The sequence below is a fragment of the Pseudonaja textilis genome, unplaced genomic scaffold (assembly GCF_049901715.1).
Source record: "Pseudonaja textilis isolate UNSWEBS1 unplaced genomic scaffold, rPseTex1.2 PTEXSCF20, whole genome shotgun sequence".
NCBI classification, from domain to species: Eukaryota; Metazoa; Chordata; class Lepidosauria; order Squamata; family Elapidae; genus Pseudonaja; species Pseudonaja textilis.
Window position 1 is genome coordinate 2,588,875 of NW_028262864.1, and position 15,327 is coordinate 2,604,201.

Genomic DNA, 15,327 nt, shown 5'->3' on the forward strand with positions numbered 1-15,327 from the left:
TTACAATCTACCTTTCAGGATACAAGTTACAATTTATTACCTTATGGTACCTAGCTCATAGCAGGCACTTCCCTAATTGGTATCTGGCATTTCAAAGACATTCCAAGAGAGTTCGATAGTTCCTGGCACTTCAAAGGCATTCTAAGATCGGTCAACATTTTTAATTGGTGCCTGGTACTGCACTTCCTTACTTCAAAGACATCCCTTTCAACATGAGATTTGAGTCATAAAAATGGATACTTTAATTAACACTTCTCACAATCCCCCCTTTTCTTGTTCCATCCTTGACTCAAACTCAGTTAATAACAAGTCTGCTGTCTTCCATCCTTCTTCAGGAGATTCCTCCAGGTGCCCCAAGGGGTCATATTGTTGTCTTAACACCATCATTTGTTCAGCAACCTGCCTTTTGGCTATCAGGGAGAGAGTGCTAGTTATCGTGCAGATGAATATAGGAAGAACACATGGTAGTATTACACATCCCGCTGCAATGATACCAATGAGTGCTACTATGGCTTGTAACCCTGGGAGCTTAGGAAACCAGGATCCAAACAGGTTCCCCATATTGAATCCTTCCCAAGTCTGGACCGGTACAAGGGCTACTTTTACCATTCGGTCTGCTATCTCCTGGATCACCTTTCCACTCTCATCAATTTTGATGCAGCAGTTTGTTAAATTAAATTTCCCACATACTCCTCCCTCCTTAGCAAGCAAATAATCCAGAGCCAAGCGATTTTCCATTATATATGTTCTCGAGCATGCACTTTCTTTAGCTAAATGTGTCATAGCCAATATAGTTTCATTTGTGATTATTTCTACTACAGCTTGCAAGCAGATTAAGCGATTTAATAAGTAAATCGGGGTTCGATGTCCATAAGTCCCATCCTCCGCCCACATGGCCGGTCCATAATAAATTATTCTCTCTGGCGGCCACTCAGCATCCTTCCAGACCCCTTTATGGATGTCCTTTGTCCCTCGTTTCACCCTAATGTTCCCTATTTCTTCGTACACTGGCACTCCTAATACCTGTCGTTGCTTGAGAGGTAATAAGAAGAAACTCAGTCTTATTGCTCCCAGAACGCATGACCCAAACCACTTTGCAGGGAGGATATTATACGCATACCTGCCGCAAATCCAATACAACCCATCTGGGGTTGTCCAGGGTTTCTGTTCCTCAGGTGTTTTCAGAAAATCCATTTTACTTACACTTTCTAAGGACCTTGCTGGTTCAGAGATGTTTCCCCCGGACCACCAAGTCTGGTTCTCCCATACCCCTAGACACCACAGAGACCCCACATTGATGGTTCGATCTGTGGTTTGGTTCCTCTGGTAACATACATTTCCTACTAGATTAGTGGTAATAGCCCATATTTCTTCTCCCTTTTGCTTAAAGGTATAATTGGCCTGGCTCTCTGCTACATAGGTATAATTAACCTCTTGAGCCTCCCATGGCCACTGCTCTCACATGTTGGTTCCACCACACACAAAACAGTTCTTGACCGTCAATTCTTTAGCAATAGTCTCAGCTAGGGCCAGGAACATATTTTGAGCTTTTGGGGGCAAGACTACATCTTGTAGTTTTTGAAACTCCTGATAATAAGAGTAAAACAGAGAGTTTTCGATAGGATTCAGACTATGTTTGATCACCTGAATCTTGAGTTTCACAGATGGGTTGGCCTCTGTCCCGTCTATCCCTAACCCATATTCATCTTGATATCCTTTCCAGGATTGGGGTTTCAGCCAATTTTCAGGGATCGGGAATGTAAGATTAATGGGATTACACTTATGACAAGGGCAATTGGCATCGGGTACCCTCAGCCTATTCATGTACAACTTCTTTGCACTGTCTAATCTTGGGATAGTATCTGGTCTTACCGTTAGCCCCATTGTCTGAAAAGTAATACATTTCTCCCAAAGCAGCCCAGTACAGAAGGTGCCATAACCGCAGTCATCCCATGAGGCTCTTCTCCTAGCACACATGTATTTTTCATTTCTTGCATATGCTCTCCTCCAACTCAAAGACCCACACCCATTATCTCCCTCATCCATTGCCTCGCAGGCATCAAAGGTTACTGACTGTGACACCTTGGGATTATAGAAGTCATGGTTCACCATTACCTTGTTCCTGGCCTGAATCTTTATAGTGTACCTATGTGTGGGACCCTTCGGGTCATAACATTTGACATTCCCTCCATCCTTACAAATGGAGTAAGATGTCCCATTGTAGATACAAGTCCCGGAGTCTCTTTTCCTGCAACTCAGTTGAGTATGGAAAATTAGAGTCTTTGTCACTTGTGTCCCTGTTTTTGTTGTTTTTATGCATTGATCACATTGTCCCTCAGTCTTAGCTTTTGTCTTTATTTCAGTCTCTCCTCCTATCCTGCTCATGAGTAAGTAAATAGTCACTAGGCAAATCAGCTGCATGTTACTGCTTCAGAGTTAACTTCAACGGCTGACCGTCCACTGGAATGGCCTTCCAAGGTTTCTCAGGTTCCGGTGCCCTTTTGATTCTGCTGTAATGCGTCCAGCCTCCTTCCCGAGTGCGAACTGCAGATTCAGTTGTCAACAGCACCTGATACGGGCCTTCCCAGCTGGGCTGCAGCTTCTCACTTTTCCAAGTCTTTATCAGAAGCCAATCTCCAGTCTCAAAGGGATGTTGGCTCCCAGCAAGAGGTGGTCGTTGCACCAATAGTCCCTGTTTATGGAGAGAAAGCAAAGACCTGGACAGGGCCTGCAAATATTTTCTCAAGAACAAATCTTTGAATTCAGGAATTGGATTCCCTATTTTTGCCAAGTAGGGTCGCCCCATTAGCATCTTGAATGGAGAGACCCCAGTGTCTTTCCTTGGACATGTTCTGATTCTAAGCAGTGCCAAAGATAAGTTCTTTGTCCATGGTAACCCATTTTCCAATTGTAATTTGGTCAAATGTTTCTTCAATTCCGCGTTCCCCCTTTCCACTTTTGAACTGGATTCTGGGTGCCACGGGGTGTGTAAATCCCATTTCACCCCAACTTCTCCCATCACAGACTGCAGCACTTTTTGTGTAAAATGTGTCCCCCTGTCAGAATCAATAGCTTCCATCATCCCATAACGAGGAATGAACTGTTCTAACAGGATCTTGATTACTCTGGAGGCAGTGGCTCTCCTAGTCGGATAGGCTTCCACCCACCCTGTCAGATGATCTTTAATCACAAGTAAATATTTCCAACCTCCCTTCTCTGGTAATTCGGTGAAATCAATCTGTGCTCTCTGGAAAGGCCAGCTTGCTAGGGGTCGCCCTCCCATTTCTTTCTTCCTTGCTGCTTTCTTGTTTACTTTCAAACATATCGAGCATTTCCAACAGATGCTCTGGGCTAGTGTCCACATTTTAGGACTCCAAAAATGTGGCTTCACAGCTGTCACCAGTGCCTCTGTTCCCCAATGTCCTCCCTCATGTATCTTCTCCAGAATTCCTTTCATTACATTCACGGGAACCACTCTCACCCCCTCTGAGGTTCTCCACCCATGCTCCGTTAGTGTACACCCTTCTTTTTCCAACTCATCTTTCTCTTTTCCCTCCGGTTTCCAATCCTCATCCTCTTCCATTTCTAGCAAGGGAATTGATGCCATTACCAGCTCCACCTCCCCTGCAGCTTCCTTCGCCCACTTGTCTGCCCACCTGTTCCCAACTACCTCTGGGGTGTTCCCTTTCTGATGAGCATTCACATGCACTATTGCCACTTGATTTGGCAGTTGCAGGGCCTCCAAGGCCTGTTCCACAAGCTGTAATTGTTCAACTTGTTTCCCATCAGCCTTGATAAAACCCCTTTCCTGCCAGATCTTACCAAAGGTATGGACCACACCCCAGGCATATTTGGAATCAGTCCAGATTGTCACATCAATCCCTTCAGCCAACTCTAAGGCCCTTTTCAGAGCAAACAACTCGCACTTCTGTGCAGACCATGAGGAAGGAAGGGAGCCCTTTTCTATGACCTCCCCTTCTCCTGTCACGACTGCAAATCCTGACTTCCTCTTTCCTTCCTCAACCCTGCTCGATCCATCCACAAACCACCTTTCCCCATCTTTCAAAGGAGTCTCTTCCAGATCCTCCCTCACCTTTGTCATCAAATCTACTTGCAACAAACAATCATGGTCCTCAGCTTCCCACTCCTGCCTTCTCCCTTCTAAAAATTCTGCTGGGTTCAAATTCCTGTCAGTCCCTATCACCACATCAGGACTTGTTCTCAGAATGGTCTCATATTTGAGGATTCGCCCTTCTGTCATCCAGGTTGTTGCCAACTGACTTAGCACAGAAGTAACCTGATGAGGAGAATGCACCACAAGGCCCCCCCCCAAAGGTTAACTTCTTGCTCTCTACCACCAACATAGCTGTAGCAGCCACAGCCTGCACACAGATTGGCCATCCCTCACCACCGGCTCCAGAGTTTTGCTCAGAAAGGCGATGGGCTGGTATTGCCCCCACCTCTTCTGCGCCAACAATCCTAGTGCCGTTCCCTGGGCTGCTGACACATACAGATGAAATGGGAGCTTCAAATTGGGCAAAGCCAAAACCGGTGCGGATGACAGTGCCTTCTTTAAACCCTCCCATCTCTCATCATCTCCCTCTAACCATTCTATACTCTCTCCTTTTCCTACCAGCTTCCTGTGCAGGAATTGGGCTAACACAGTGTACTGGTCCACCCAGACCCTGCAATACCCCAACAATCCAAGGACTTTCCTGACTTCTGTCTTATTTCTGGGAGGAGCCAGGCTCATGATCCCTTTCACTCTCTCAGGATCCAAGGACCTTAACCCCTGCTGAATATAATGCCCCAAATATTTCACCTTCCTTTCCACAAACTGGATCTTTTCCCTTGAAACTGTCAATCCTTGCTCCTTCAGCCAATTTAGCAAAGCCACAGATGCTGTTCTAACCTCTTTCTCTTTTTCCCCAGTCAACAACAAGTCATCCACATACTGAATCAACACGATCCCTTTCCCTTTTTCAAAAGACACTAACTTTTCTTCCAAAGCCTGTCCAAACAACAAAGGGCTCTCAGTATAGCCCTGGGGGCGTACTGTCTACCTTAACTGCTGTTTTCTCCCACTCTCAGGATCATCCCATTCAAATGCAAACAGGTCTCTACTTCCCTCCTCAAGGGGGCATGCCCAGAAGGCATCCTTCAGATCTATCACAGTAAACCATTTGTCTTTGGGAGGAATTCGTCCCAAGATAGTATAGGGATCAGGAACCACTGGGAATCTGGGAACCACTATGTTATTGATCCTCCTCAAATCCATCACTAATCGATGTTTCCCATCCTTCTTCAATACCGCCAATATTGGGGAATTGAAAGGTGACATAGCAGGCTCCAACATGCCCTGTTTCAACAATCTATCGATCACAGGCTTCAACCCCTCCCTTCCCTTTCTGCTCATTGAATATTGTGATGTCCAAAGCTTCGTTACCCCAGGCTGCACTTGAATCTTAATCGGCTGTTCATTCGCCCTGCCTTTTCTCCTCCTGCCCAGACCTCATCCGAAATTGCCCTTTCATCCTCCACAGTCATCTTACACATCCTTATTCCCTTCCCGGTATCCCACAGCTGGATACCGAACACAGGCAACAAATCTCTCCCCAGCAAATTCACTCCAGAATCAGGAATATACAACACTTCAGCTTCAGTCACCACTTCATTCATCTCCAGTCTAATTTGTTCAAACACACTCACATCCTGTGATTTTCCACTCACCCCAACTACTTTTATCACTTTCCTTGATCTATGTGCACCCTCTACCGGGTCACACACAGAAGTCCAGCTTGCGCCGGTGTCTATCTGGAACAGCTGCTCCTGACGGTTAGGACCCACTAAAATGTTTACCAATGGCTCCCCGCGGGTCCTCTTGAAGGAGCCGGAACTGCCCTAATCATCATACAATGCATAACTCCTCTCTTCTCGGTTGGTTGGACACTTGCGCGCAAACTGACCATCCTTCCCACACCTGAAGCAACTCCTATCCATTCCGGGCTGTCCCATTCCCATGCCTCTTCCTCTAAAGCCTCTTCCTCGACCTCGAAAACCTCCCTGATTGTATCCCCCAAAATTCTCTCTTCTTTCTCCAGTTGGACCCTTCCCAAAATTCCCACTCTTCTTTACTTCATTCTGACTCCTGCCAAAATCCCCACCCTTCTTCACCTCATTTTTCGCTGCAGCCTGTACAGCTGCAACCATCATTTGTGACTTCTGCCTGGTTTTTACAGTGTCTCTGTTCACAAAAACTTGTTGGGCTGCTTTCAGGAGATCAACAATTCCCACCGCTCCCCAATTATCCATTTTCTGAATTTTCTTTTGGATATCTGGCCAAGCTCCAGTCACAAACTGCATTTTCAGCATGGCTTCAAAAGCAGGTGTGCTAGGGTCTACTCCCGAGTACTTAACTAGACTTTCCCGGAGTCTGGTACAATAATCTCCAGGGGATTCATCTTTGCCTTGGTTTACCTCAAAGGCTTTAGTTAAATTTTTCCCTTGTGGGACTGCCAATTTTATCCCTCCATGATCATTGCTCTCATATTCCGCATATCATCCCTACCTCCTTGAGTGTTTGTGTTAAGTTTGAGCAATGAGAGGCTGACCAGAGCATGAGTGCAACAGTACTTTATTTAACAAATAAAGGGCTGACCGTGCTTGCCACGCCTGGAACTGGCTCGCAGCAATCAGCGACCAGTTGGACCCCGCAGCCTGCTTTTATAGCTGGCTGCTGGGGAGAACCAACCAATGGGAATGGGGGAATATCGCCCACACAAAGTGAGTGGACCTGAGTGAGAACTCCTTGAGTCCTCAGGACATAACACCCCTTCCCCCAGATGCGAACATGCATAGTCCTTGAGGTAGACGGGGGGCTTGTGTTGGCGCCCGGAGCGGCGCAACTCGGGAACATTGTCTGTCTGTTCGGTATCAGTCTGTGACGGTTGAGCTGGCATAGTGTCGCCAACACTCTCTCTGGACTGGGCATCCTCGGGAACCACCGGGTTGGTTTCTGGGGTCGAGCCTCGTGGGTTGGATCAGGTTGGTCAACTCTCTGGGCGCTGTTGTCCGAATTTGGGCTGACCGGGCGACCGCTGGCGCAGACTGGTCGCTGGGTGCGGTGTGGCTGGGCGGCGGATGAGACGGTTCCCCTTCGATTGGAGGCTCTGGATTCTTGTTTGCGAGGTTGCTGAGGCGCCTTCTGAGTTGGTCTATGTGCCTCCTCCAGGCGCGACCATCCTCCAGCCTGACTCTATACGATCTTGGCCCGGTGACGGCGATGACCTCGCCCGGAATCCAAAGCGGGTCCCCAGCGAAATTCCTTGCGAATACCGGCTCCTGTAACATAAAATGTCTAACCCCGAAGTGGGCGAGGGGAGAGTCAGGGCAGTATTGTGGGTGCAGTCTATCTAATACAGTCCTCAGGCGCCGGCCCATCAGAAGTTCCGCTGGGGACTTATTGGTGACTGCACAGGGGTTGAGTGCTGGCTCATCAGGAACCGTGAGAGTTTGTGGTGCCAGTCATCTCTGCCAAACCTAGCGAGGGCCTCTTTGGTGGTCTGCGGCCCTTTCAGCCAACCCATTACTCGCAGGGTGAAATGGGGCTGTGAAAATGTGGTGAATGCCAAGGTTGGCTGCAAAGCGGCTGAATTCTACTGATGCGAACTGTGGGCCATTATCGGAGACCAAGGAGTCGGGTAGTCCATGTGTAACGAACAGGCGCGTTAACACATTGGTGATTGCTAGTGTGGTGGTCGTGGATAGCTGTGCCACGTCTATCCACTTGGAATAAGCGTCCACGACCACTAGGAACATCTTTCCATGCACGGGGCCGGCCAGATCGATATGGATTCTAGACCAAGGGGCGCTGGCGCTCTCCCATCTGGTAGGGGTGGCGATGGGGAGAGCAGGACGGGATTCCTGGCAAATGCTGCAGGAACTTACCCAATTGACAATGTCCTCGTCTAGACCCGGCCACCACACGTAGCTGCGTGCCAACGCCTTCATTCTCACAATGCCGGGGTGTCCCTCGTGCAACGCCTCCAGGACTCGGAGTGCGCGAGCGAGGTCGGAATGACCACTCGAGTGCCCCACAGAAGACAACCCTGCAAACTGGACAGCTCCTGCATGCGAGTCTTAAAGGGTGCGAATTTGTTATTAACGTTGCCTCCCGGCCACCCCCTCCTCACCCAGTCGAGCACCTGGGCGAGCGTTTGGTCTGCCTTGGTTTTGGCGGCGATGTCAAGGGCGGTGATGGGCAGGTCCAACTGTGTGATTTCAAAAATGGCATTGACAGGAGCTGGGTCTTCAGCCGGAGCGGGTAAGGGGCAGCGACTGAGCGCGTCAGCGTGGGATAGAGTTTTGCCGGGCGGTGGATAAGTTTGTATGAGTAGGCCGCTAGGAAAAGTGTCCACCGTGTCATCCGAGGGGAGAGGACTTGAGGTGTCTGTTTGTCGCCGGCCAGTAGGCCCAGAAGGGGCTTATGGTCGGTGACCAGTTCGAAGAAGTGGCCAAAAAGGAATTCGTGAAACTTTTTCACGGCTGCAACAGCTGCTAGGGCTTCCTTGTCGATTTGGCTGTAATTTCGCTCCGTGGCCGAGAGGCGTCCTGGAGAAAAAGCGATGGGGCCTCGGCGCCATTGGCGAGTCGGTGACTAAGGACCGCCCCAATTCCAAGGGGATGCGTCTGCTGCCAGTACTAAAGGAAGGTGGGGGTCGAATTGGATGAGCACTGCCTCTGACGTAAGTAGTGATTTGACGGCGTTAAACGCCTGGTCTTCTTTGTGCCCCCCAGTGCCACGGTGACTTTTTGTCTAGTAATCTGTGTAGGGGTTCGGCTACTGAGGCTTTATGGGGCAAGAAGGATGCATAAAAGTTTAGGAGCCCCAAGAAAGCTTGTAGCTCCGTTTTGGAGGTCGGTGTGGGAGCTTCGTGGATCGCCCTAACCTTGGACTCCAGGGGGTGAATGCCAGAGGCGTCAATTTTATAACCCAGAAAGTCCACCTGTCTAGTGGCAATGGCGCATTTTCTTTTTTAACTTGAGGCCATGCTGTCTGAACCTCTCTAACACTGCTCGCACTCTCTGGAAGAGTTGGGGTCTGTCCCTGGCCGAGACCAAGATGTCGTCGAAGTAGGGTACTACACCAGGGAGGCCCTGTAAAATCCGCTCCATGAGGATTGAAAAATACCGGGGCAACACTTACGCCAAATTGGAGATGCTTGCATCAGAAGGCACCCTGTGAGTGACGATGGTCTGAAGTTCCGCTGTTTGGTTATCAACAGGGAACTGTTGATATGCTTGAGACATGTCCAATTTAGCAAAAATACTGCCCGGTTCGAATGTGTGCAATAAGTGCTGAATGACGGGCACAGGGTAGGCGCTAACTTGTAAATATTTATTGATTGTTGTCTTGTAGTCCGAGCAAATTCTCAGGCTACCATCTTTTTGAGGGTGTGACAATGGGCGTCTCCCACTTGGCGAAATCTGTTGGCTCAATGACCCCTTGTTTTAGTAGTTTATCCAATTCAGCGTCTAGTTTTGGTCGAATAGCAAATGGAACTCTACGTGGTTTTAATCTGATTGGGACTGCCTGGGGTCAACGGTGAACGAGATGGGGGTTCCATTATAACACCCCAGCTCTTCGCTGAACACATCTGCGTAGTCAGCGAATAAGGAGTCAGTGTCTGAGGTTGAGACAGCATGGACTCCTGTTAACCCTAGGCCGAGGTGGGGAAACCAATCGAGCCCCAATAAGGTGGGTAGATTGCCGTTAACTACCACTAGAGGTAGGTGGCCTTTAAAAGCTCTAAAACTGACAAAGAACTTGCCTCTGCCGATCACGGGAATGGCCTTCCCCTGGTAGTCCTTCAGACCGAACTGGCATCTCTGAAGCCGGGTAGTTGATAGGCTGGGGTGGAGTCTCTTGAGGGTGTTCCACGAGATTATTGAGAGCGCTGACCCTGTGTCAACCTCCATGTGGCACGGTTTACCTTCTAGGGAAACGGAGAGAGAAATTTTACTAACAGTGTGGCCAGTACGCCTGGCAAGGTGGTGCGTGCGACAGTTTAATACTTGCCTCTGTGGTCCCGAGTGCGGGACGGGGTCTGTGTGCAGCGCTTTGGGGGCTTGGCAGACTCTCGCAATGTGCCCCTCTTATGGCAGTTGTTGCAAACGGCTCCTTTAAACTTGCAGGTGGCCCTTTGATGTGATCCCCACAGGCTAGGCACAGCGTGATGTGCTTGGGTGGACGGTGCATTCTTGTTTGGCCCCTACCTGCGACCGTCTGTCATTGGTGAGGCGATGGACATCGTTCTCATCGTTGTGGGCTTCCTCCGCTTCCACCTCTTCGGAATGGACTGGGAACGATGCTGGCTTGGCACTTGGGCCCTGAATTTCGGTGGCTGAGTTCGTTGCTAGCTCGGCTGCTAGGGCCTCCTCTACCGCTTGCGCAAGGTTGAGGTCTTTTTAGCTAGCAGTTGCCTCTGTAGGTTGAGATCCTTGACCCCACAAACTAATTGATCGAGGAGCATGTCCTCCAGGTATGTTCCAAACCCGCAGTGCAGGGCTGCTGTTCTGAGGGTGGCCATATATTGATTGATGGTCTCCTTACTTGATTGCTTCCTCATACGGAACGTGAACCTCCTGGCGATTTGTGAAGGTCTGGGAGCGTAGTGGTTAGTGAGGATCTCAAGCAACTCCGGACCACGGGCGTTTTTAATTCTCTCGGCGCTACGAGTGCTGCGGCGGTATCGTAAGCGGTGGCTCCGCAGTAGATTAGGAAATAGGATTTTTCCGATGCTCTCCCGCATCCGCCAGGCCGACCGCATCGATGTAATGATTGAAACGGTTCTTATACGATTCCCACTTCTCTTCGTCTGGTTTAAACGCGGGGAATACTGGGTTGGAACTCATGGTGCTGGAACGGCTGGGCTACCTGCGGAAAAAATCTCTCTGGGACTACGAGCGCTCGTGAGTAACTAGTGAAATCAGCTCTGGAGAGGTTTTTGCTAACCTCTCTTTCTCTCTCTGGGTTACCACGTTGGCTGCTAGCCGTTGGAGGTGTCTAGATTTGCGCCAAAAAAAAGTGGGCGTTAGTGACTCTCTACAGCGCTGTGCTGTGATTCCTACTGGCTCGAAATTCAAATGACACCCGTTTGAATTTCGCGCCAAATGCAAGCGGCTGCGGCTCGCAGCGCTTCACTTTCCCGAAGCGGGGCTAACAAGCGGCTACAGACGCTTCTAACTTTGACTCAGACCGCTTTCTCTGGCTGCGGATCTGCGTTTGCTCTTTTTGATCGCTCGTTTTGTTAGCTGACCGCTCTCTCTGGCTGCGGATCAGCGTTTCCCTTATCGCCAGCCGATCGCTCTCTCTGGGCTGTAGATCGGAGGCTAGTGACTCAGCGGTTGCAAGGTGCATCTGGTAGCCATCCCATCCTCGTCGCCAGTGTTAAGTTTGAGCAATGAGAGGCTGACCAGAGCATGAGTGCAACAGTACTTTATTTAACAAATAAAGGGCTGACCGTGCTTGCCACGCCTGGAACTGGCTCGCAGCAATCAGCGACCAGTTGGACCCCGCAGCCTGCTTTTATAGCTGGCTGCTGGGGAGAACCAACCAATGGGAATGGGGGAATATCGCCCACACAAAGTGAGTGGACCTGAGTGAGAACTCCTTGAGTCCTCAGGACATAACAGTTTGGATCCCAATCGGGGACAGCTATAGGGAATTTCTGATCTGCTGGTACAGCCCTTGCCTGACCCTGATGTCTTGCATCCCACGCTTTCATTGCAGAGGTCCGAATAAGATTCTGCTCCTCAGGAGTAAACAGATGCCCCAAAATGTACATCAACTCCTGATAAGTGTAATCATTCGGCCCCAACCATAGCTCTAACTGTTCGGCCACCTCATGAGCATTTTCATGAAGCTTTGGAAGAGTCTTCTTCAATTCTCACAACTCGGTGGGTTTTATGGGCACAGCCACAGTCTGTCACCGGGTTGCCTGCAGCATTAATCCCATTAGGTACCTCCCTAAGGGGAAATGCATCCACTTCAGGTTTTTGGCTGAAGGGAAAAGTTTGAACATCTCTCCTCAACTGTTCCACTTCTTTTCTCAGCCGCGGATATGGAGGCGGCTGAGGAGGGGGTTGTGCCACTGGCAATGGCGGCGGTGCCATAGGAACATTGGTGGGTGGATTGTTCAAATTGGGGTTTGAAGGCAGCAGACCCTGAAGCCAATCATCCGTCTCTCTTTCATTACCCTTCTGTTGAGACATGTATTGACCCTCGATTGGAGGGACGGGACCTTCAAATTTCACATGAAACCATACCTCTATGTATGCAATTTGGGTGGTCATTTTGTGTTGGAGGATATAGTCTCGCAATTGGGTCATCCAATAGGTACTGGTTCCTCCCTCAGGACTCCAGTGATACGGAAATTTAGGATCAATCAGAGGATATTTTGGCCATCGGTCTCGACAAAGATAAATCATGTTTTTCTTTTCGAGACGTTTGGTGAATTCCTTTAGATTCGGGGAGAACCACTGTTGAAGTAGTTGTCCCAGGGGCGAATCTAATGGAATAGGTTTCCTGCCATTGTCAAATTTTCCCTGTCCCAGACAGGCTTCTTCCTGGTCTCCAAGACCCTTGCTTTATCCCTTTCCCATCTCTACTCTCCCAGGCTCCTAGAGCCTTGACTCACCAGTCCCAGTCCTCCAGCAGACGCTGGATTCTCCCAGAGAGTTTAAGGACCTCCTTTTTCCAGACTCCTAGTCCCAATCCTCCAGCAGACGCTAGACTCCCCCAGGGAGTTTAAGGATCTCTCTTTTGGCTATAAATGAAAGGAACAAGGTTTACCTGATCTGATCACTCCTGGACTCTCCGAAGTCAAAGGATGTGTGGGCATCCCCAACTCAGATTGATCTCACAAATTCTCAGCCGGCATTTCGTCTTAGTTCTTTTTCCAAGGACCGTCTGGATTCCCAGTCACCTCGGGAGTCTGACCGAATTCGGGGAGAGGTACCTCTCAACGGGAGGTCGTGGCCACTCTCTTACCTGGTCCCCGCTTTCCAGTCGACCACCGTCGAGGATCCCGGACGAGCCCCCAAATTGTGAGGTGGCGGCTCAAAAAGACCACCAGGATTCAAAGTTGATCCAAGGAAAAAGCTTTATTGAATACACATCTGCAGATGGGTTCCACCCTTGGCAGCTGGGAGGAACACAAAACATAGCTTTTGCTCTACTCTTATACCCTAAAACTACCCCCCCCCATTATGCAAATGGCTTAGTTTACAATCTACCTTTCAGGATACAAGTTACAATTTATTACCTTATGGTACCTAGCTCATAGCAGGCACTTTCCTAATTGGTATCTGGCATTTCAAAGACATTCCAAGAGAGTTCGATAGTTCCTGGCACTTCAAAGGCATTCTAAGATCGGTCAACATTTTTAATTGGTGCCTGGTACTGCACTTCCTTACTTCAAAGACATCCCTTTCAACATGAGATTTGAGTCATAAAAATGGATACTTTAATTAACACTTCTCACAGTCGCACAGCCAGCCAGATGTGTAGACTGGATTTGGCATTTTTATCCACCTATTCCTCTTATCCACTTATCCCTCTATTCTCTGCCTCCCAAGTCCCAGATGATCAGCTAGGTCTTCTTTGGTTGCCCTGCACAGGAGAACAGAGCTGGAAAGCAGGTTAGTGGGGTGGGGAAGGAATGGGATTTTGCAGTAACCTTCCCCCAGGAGTGGGGAGGGAATGTAGATTTTGCAGTATCCTTCCCTTGCCACACCCACCAAGCCACGCCCACCAATCCGCACCGCACCCACCAAGCCACGGCCACAGAACCGGTAGTAAAAATTTTTGAATCCCACCGCTGGACTCACCAGTCAGAAATTTGACAGACTCATGAAGTGAAGCAGCAAGCAGTTTATTGCATGTAAAATACATTCGGTTGGCTAGCAGGTAGACACCCCGAGGAATACATTCCTTCAACTTTTTATTCCCTCCACCCAAACCACAAATCCCTCCCTGCAGCCCCCTTTTCACAAAGACCACAGGGTTGCAATCTTCCCGGAATGCCTGTTTCTCCATGAATTTCCCCATGCTTAATCTGTTTCCCCATCTTTTGCCCAGTTCCCCTTTTTCTAGACTACCTTTTGTTCCCTTTTTAATATATTTCTTAACCTACATTTCCTGTTCCCTTACAATCCTAGCAGCATAAGCATAATGAATTGAGGCAAGCTGTTAATTAATTTATCCACTATATAACTAGACTCAGTGGTGGGATTCAAATTTTTTTACTACCGGTTCTGTGGGCGTGGCTTAGTTGGTGGGCACGGCTTGGTGGTCATGTGATTGGGTGGGCGTGGCTTGGTCATGTGACTGGGTGGACATGGCCAACTTGACGTCACTCACGTCAAGGGGTGCCTTGCCTGGCATCAAAGAGATACGATTTCCCTCTCTATTTATTTACTATTATTGAACATCCAAAATACACTATTTAATCCTATGTACAGTATATATGGCATATGTGTACATACATATTACATAGTATAGTGTGTGCAAAGGCACACAAGATACATTACTATATATATTGTATGTGTATGTACACACACACGCACACACAGCTCTTCTAAAACTATATACATTCAACCTCACTGCATTTGGAAAAACACACCTATAGTCCACTTTCTGCCTCACATTTAACTATAACTTCTGTACATTAGAACATTGCACATGCCTTCAGATTTACTTCCCTAGCCTGCACATGACTGCTAGACCCAGGAGATATCATGGATTGAGTAAAATGTGGTGAAACTCACTTAACAACATTCTTCCAACCAAAATTTTGGGCTCAATTGTGGTCATAAGTGAAGGACTATCTCTGCTTTCCTCTGCATGGCAGCCTTGTCCTAGTAAACTCCTCTGCCAATTTTCCTCTCTGTTAGAGGCACCAAAATAATCCAGATTCCAGATGATATAAGGCAGTGGTTCCCAAAGTGGGTGGTACCGCCCCCTGGGGGGGGGGGATGCCTTGGGGGGGGGGTGCTAAGAGGCAAGGAGGTGGGCCCCTTGCAGGGTGCAATTCAGGGGTGAGATTCTACTGGTTTATTACTGTTCCCGGTAGTTTGGAGAACTGGTAAAATGGGGCCCTGGCTGGCCCTGCTCCTCTCTGCCAGCTCCTCTTTTCCCTGCCCAGTCAGTCCTTATTACACATGCGTGACATCGCACACATGCGCAACAATCACTGACGGCCACAGCAGCGTTTTGGAGAAGCAGAGCAAGCAAAGCTGGAGGTCGGTAATTTTCGCTGCGAAAAG

General features: G+C 48.8%; 1 long non-coding RNA gene across 4 annotated transcripts; it reads right to left on the reverse strand.

Moving 5' to 3' along the window:
• Positions 1–355: 355 nt before the first annotated feature.
• On the reverse strand, positions 356–6,137 carry LOC148123743 (uncharacterized). Of its 4 annotated transcripts, none has more exons than XR_015740558.1 (3): positions 3,340–5,037; positions 2,116–3,207; positions 356–410 (listed from the first exon to the last, which is right to left on the reverse strand). It is a non-coding gene; the product is annotated as an uncharacterized LOC148123743 (long non-coding RNA). The 4 variants fall into 4 exon arrangements; XR_015740560.1 differs by having other exon boundaries at positions 356–3,207; positions 3,340–4,710; positions 4,823–5,029; XR_015740559.1 differs by having other exon boundaries at positions 356–3,207; positions 3,340–3,928; positions 4,005–5,012.
• Between the last annotated feature and the right edge of the window lie 9,190 nt (positions 6,138–15,327).